Source organism: Epinephelus moara, chromosome 10 (genome assembly GCF_006386435.1).
Source record: "Epinephelus moara isolate mb chromosome 10, YSFRI_EMoa_1.0, whole genome shotgun sequence".
NCBI classification, from domain to species: Eukaryota; Metazoa; Chordata; class Actinopteri; order Perciformes; family Serranidae; genus Epinephelus; species Epinephelus moara.
In genome coordinates this window covers 34287883-34294125 of record NC_065515.1, presented here as the reverse complement: position 1 = coordinate 34294125, position 6243 = coordinate 34287883, and positions in this window count along the sequence as shown.

Here is a 6243-nt window from a genome sequence, read left to right as displayed (position 1 = left end):
CGTTCAATTAAGTTTTAACAGGTCTGACGCTATGGCTGTATCTAGGCTAACGGCTAACATGCTAACTATTATTTCTATGTCACTAGTGACTTGAAACAAATTTAGGACGATAGGAGACGGGTTGAAATAAACCGAAATTTCCCTTTAAGCCTGAGCCAGCCCTAACTATAAGCTTTATCAAAAAGGAAAGTCTTAAGTCTAGTCTTAAATGTCTCCCATTTTGTTCCTGAGATATGACATTGAGTAATGATCAAAAAAATGTTATTGCAGAACATTACGATGTCACAGTGCAGGTGGCGACCTTTTGGATATATAATGTCAGTACTTCATCCTTTTATCCTATTAGACATATGTGTGAAATGCTATTATAATTGCATATCGGTTCTTGAGGTATGGCCAAAAACATGTTTCATTGGGCCACAGTGACCTTGACCTTTGACCTTCGACCACCAGTTTATTGTTGAGTCTAAGTGGAGGTTTGTGCCAAATTTAAAGAAATTTCCTCAAGGTGTCCTTGAGATATCACGTACACAAGAATGGGACATACATATGTATAGATAGATGGGCGGACAACTCGAAAACCCACTCACTCACTCTGAAGTCGTCAAATACCGGCGCTTGGTTAGCGACTTCCGGCGTCAAACACTGACAAGGGGACAAGGGGTCCTTTCATGTCGGCATGAAATGCAGCTGTTCGCAGTTATTGTTTTACAGCGCCTAGCAGTGTCATGGGGAAATGCGGCCAGACAACAGCTTAAATTAAGGGGGCAAAAGTCCAAGTAAAGTGGGCTGACGGGGTGTTGGATGGGTCCGGCAACCACTGACTTTGACCCGGGAGGCTGGTGTTCACTTCCCATATGACTGTAAAGCCAAAGCCAAATTTTTGGGTTATTGTGGTTGTCAGTGATCAATTGAGAGAAGTGTGCAACATGTTGCAAAGCACGTGAAGATGTGCAGCATGCAGAAACCAATTAACTCTGTTATAGCCGCTAGCATGGATTGAGTGCCAGTCTCTGTATACCCCTTTGATGTTTGCAGATGTTGACTATTTAAAATGTCAGTTCACCTAAATACATTTTAGTTTGTATAGGGCCTATCTCTTCAGCAGAGTGTTGTACCTATTCAAAACATATTAACAATACGACGTCCCATTTGCGGGCCCTCATAAGGTTTTATCTGATGATTATGATATGTAAACATCTGTTGTATTTGCTCTGTTTAAGTAGTTTACTCATATGTCCTATTATTGGCAGGGTATAGAGAGACTGGGCCCTCCAACAATATGTTGGGTGGAGAATGGGCCCTTATAAGTGATTGGAGTGCGCTCTTTGAGGGTTGGGTCAACTAAGGTTGAGTCTTGGTTATCTTGGGGGTTTTAGATCTAGTTTTTTACATGTTGAATATTGTAATGTATGTGTGGGATTTGAAATGTTGTTGTCAATTAAACAATATAATTCATAATAAGGTAGTGTGATGCACTTCACTGGTATACTGTGTCACTGCCTGGCTGTGGCTGGTTACCTGCTCGCTGTTATCTCATCAGCATAATGAGGATGCTGGGAAAAAAATAGATGTAATAAGAGAAACTGGATATGGTGACTTAACCTCCTAATGCTTAGCGAATCACTCAGATATTGTTTTCATGGATGAAACTGAATGTATGTGTGAGTGTACAAGTGTGTGCATCCAAATCCTCCTGGTGTGTGGTAATCAGAATGACTGATTACCTGGCTGAATGTGCTGAAGGTGAGACTCCTTGTTCTGTGGTTTTCACTACCTAATTCAGGTGGTGGTCTGCAGCATTTTACCCTTTTGCATGCCATCATTTACTATATTTTGATCAGGAGAGACACATTTTTATAGTAAAAGGAATATTTATTAACATGTGCACATAGGAATGCAAAATATGAAAAGTCTTTGGCGATTAGACCCCGTAGAGATGGTATGATTTAAGGAGGGTGATGAATCCAAAGTTGAATAAGGAACCCCTCCCTCGGGGTCTAGAGAGGCGGTTGATGGTAGAGGTGGTAAAGATGAGATGAGAGGAAGATGGAGAAGTGCTGATGATCTGGATGAGTAGAAGAATGAGCCTTTGTTGTGCTTGTCCTGGACTCTGGATACGATGCCTGGAGGTGATTGCGGTGGAGGAGGGCACGAAGATTCTGCCTAAAATTATGGCTGACAGCAGCAGAAGAGAGAGCAGATTTAAAATTTTGCAGTGGCATCCTGATTGGCTCAGAGAGATTGTGGCAAAGTTTGATTGGATAAGTAAGAGTGAACACCCATAGTCAGCTAATTAGAGGAAGCAGTGGGAGTGGGATGGAGAGAGTTGTGAATGAATGAGAACAAAGAAAGTCTTCCTGATTGAACTTACGCTGAAGTTCATGTGAATTTAATCCACAAAGTACTCACTGATTCATATTACCAACGGCCAAAGCAGAGTTTAACATGTCAGTACCTACAGTGAGTAATGTGACTGACAGCTGAGGCATTCTCAGTATTGTCTTTATGGTGCTGGAGAGGATGATTCATATTTCACTTTTTGATCCAGTAATACATTCAGCCTGTCTTACTGTAACTAGCAGCTGTACACTGAAACATTTCAGTAACAACCAGCAGTGGGCCGATGTCTCTGTGGTAACCTGCTCTTATCACTGTAGAAACCACTATCATATGTTCTGAGAACATGTCAGCACTTTGGGAAATCCACGTTCTGTCCAAGGAAACCCTAAAAAGGAAAAGATGATGTCAGTGACAGTATTCAAATTTGCATTGGAGCCAGAGTTTGATGCCACTTCTACTGAAGTTAATGAGGTGGGCAAATCACACTATAACCCATCATATCTGTGCTGTTTCACCTTTGCCTGAGAAATCCTTTGACCTTATTAAAAAACACACATTATTTGAAGCTTACTTACATTTTTTTATCTAAATGTGCAAGTTGGATTTACGTGTTATTGGTCTCCAAACAGACCTTGGCTCTGTCCAACATTACAGGAGAAGAATGGGATTGCCATCTACTCGTTATTAATCTACCATTTTAACAGGTTCTTATCTGGCAGTATCATCTGCCATCATATGCAGCTGCTGGACAGAACTGTGACCTGTTTGGAGACCAATAACAAGGAAAACGAACATGCACATTTAGATTTAAAAACAGTAGTTAACATCACGTAATGTGTGTTTTATAATGCGGTGGAAGGATTTTTCAGTCAAATCTACAACAAAGATATGATGGGTTACGGAGGGATTTGCCATGCCTGTCCCATTATCTTCAATGCTTTGGCTCCAATGCAAAATTCAAATACTCTCAATGGTGTCATGTTCTTTCCTTCTTTCATAGTTTCCTTGGTTCTGTCTTACCCAGGGTCATAACTATGTATCCATGGATGTCTTAAAAATGGATCATGATGATATCTTGGTCTGGTTCTTGGTGGCTTTTGAATGCACAACAGATCTAATGAACATCCAGTTGCTTTTCCCTCCTAAAGGATGTGGTGCAGTGGTTGGCACTGGCACCTCACAGTAAGAGGGTTCCAAGTTTGAATCCACTGGCTGGCTGGGGTGTTAAGACCGACAGTAATTTGGACTCAAAAGCAGGACTCAACACAGCAGAAGTTCCAATCAATAATCCTTTTAATGAAGAAATGGGTTTGGTACACGATTGGGCAGTCAGATGGGGGCGGCCGTGACTCAGAGGTAGAGCGGATTGTCCACCAATCAAAAAATCAGTGGTTCGATTCCCGGCTTCTCCTGTCTGCATGTCCAAGTATCCTTGAGCAAAATACTGAACTCCAAATTGCTCCCGAGGATGCTTCCATTGGTGTGTGAGTGAGTTAAAAAACTGAGTAGCAGGTGGCACCTTGTATGGTAGCTTCGGCCATCAGTGTATGAATGTGTGTGTGAATGGGTGAATGTGACTCGTAGTGTAAAAAGCACTTTGAGGGGTCCGAAATTGTTGGGGCAGAAATTGGTTGAAAAACAGAACTAGATCAAAAAAACACTATAAACTGAGACTAGGAAAAAGGCTGGGACACTTACAGTTTCCCCAGTGATGTGGTCTCAGATCGTGGGCCCCAATTTGTCACCTGTTTCTGGAAGGAGTTCTGTGCACTGTTTGTCAGTCATCCAGATATCATCCGCAGTCCCACGGCCAGATGATGCAGCTCAATCAGGAACTGGAGACTTTTTGGTTACTCCCTGTTTTACTTTGTATTTACCTCTGTCTCTCATGTCAGATATTCACTTCCTGTCCTCCTGTGTTTCCCGCCTTATGTGATTACCTGCCCCGCCCTGATTAGTGTCACCTCTGTCCCATCATCCCATCTTCCCTTGTCTCTTTAGTCAGTGTGCTTGCCTTTGTTCTCTGCCAGTTCGTCTTTTCAGTTGTACTGCGGATGATATTCGGATGACAGACTAACAGTAGCCCCCAACAGCGCACAGAACTCCTTCCAGAGGAGAGAGGACGAGGGTTGAATAAGGCCAGCTTTTAGCGCTGAGCCCACATACTCCTTCATGGCCTGCATCTCTGGAGTAGAGAGAGAATAGAGCCTTCCTTTGGGAGGAGAGGTTCCAGGTAACAGGTCAATGGCACAATCATACTCACAGTGAGGATGCAGAGAAGTGGCCTTAGTCTTGTTAAAGAAGTCCTTAAAATCATGGTAACACTGAGGTACTTTGGAGAGGTCTGTGTAATCTGATTCGGGACTAACAGTAAGTGCAGGATGGACTGGAGGAGAGTTTACAGGCATGGACTGGACAGGAGCAGAACAGGGTGGAAAACAAGTCTTTGAGCATTCAGTTCGCCAGCCCAGAATCTTCCCTGAAGACCAGTCTGTGTGGGTTGTGATGTTTGAGCCATGGAAAACCCAGAATGAGAGGGTGCTGAACTGACTCTAATAAATTAAAACTAAGAGTCTCTGTGTGGTTATCAGGGAAAGCCAGCTGGAATGCCAACTGGGGGGTGATCACCTCTTGTGGCTCGATGGAGTAAGAGCACCTCGGGACCTCCTCCTTTCTCTCTCACTCTCAAGAAGCCGCATGTCAATCTTGATAGCCAAAGCTATCACAGAGTCCAAATCTTGTGGAAGATCAAGAGGAGCCAACTGATCCTTTAATGGGTCGGACAGTCCGAACAGGAAATAGTCTAGCAGGGCAGCTTCATTCCATCCACTGTCTGCAGCGAGGGTGCGAAACTCTATGGCGTAATCAGCAACTCTTCTCTCACCTTGCGTTAGACTGGAGATGGCTCTGGCAGCTTCTCTGCCGGGAGCCGTGTGCTGAAAAATCTTGGTGAGAGCCTCAGAAAACAGCACTAAAGAGTTGCACATGGATGAGTTTCTGCTCCACTGCTGCAGCCCATGCTTCAGCTCTGCCTGAGAGGTGAGAAATCATAAAGGCAACCTTGGATCGCTCTGTGGGGTAGGCAGCTGCCTGGAGCTCAAAATGCAAACCGCACTGGACAAGAAATGCCTGACAGTCACCTGAGTCTCCTGAAAACTTTTCCGGTTTGGAGAGGTGAGGAAACAGAGCTGAAGGAGGAAGAGGCTTGGCTGCTGGGACCAGACTTACAGGTGAAGCAGAAGACACAGGAGGTGGCCCAGGCTGGGAAATCTGCTCCTCTTGTTGGTGAATCCAACTTCCTTGATCTTGAAGAGCAGCCCGCACAGGATCTGAGTCTGCTGAGTGCATGTTGGCCAGTTCGTACTCTTAAGACCAACAGTAGTTTGGACTCAAAAATATACAAAGACAGAAAAGCATAACTAAACTCAGGGACTAGATGTTACATGGGGTCCTTCTGTGTGAAATTTGCATGTTCTCCCTGCCTTAGTGAGGGCTTTCTCAGGGGTTCTGCGACAGTCCAAAGACATGCAAGTCAGGTTAACTGGTAAACTGGTTAACTCTAAATTGACCATAGGTGTGAATGTTTGTCTGTCTCTTTGTGTCAGTCCTGTGATAGTCTGGTGACCTGTCTAGGAAAGAGGCTATCCCTTTCTCTGCTTCCATGGCCTTGTGCTAGACTTCATACGTCCTGGACCAGTGTGTGTAATACAGTATTATAATCATAATAATTACAGTAACTTTATTTGTATTGCGCTTATCTAGACAAGGTTAGACAAGGTAGTTAGGGCTGGCTCAGGCTTGCCCTGTACCAGCCCCTAGTTAGGCTGACTTCAATCAATCAATCAATCAATCAATCAATCAATCAATCAATTTTATTTATAAAGCCCAATATCACAAATC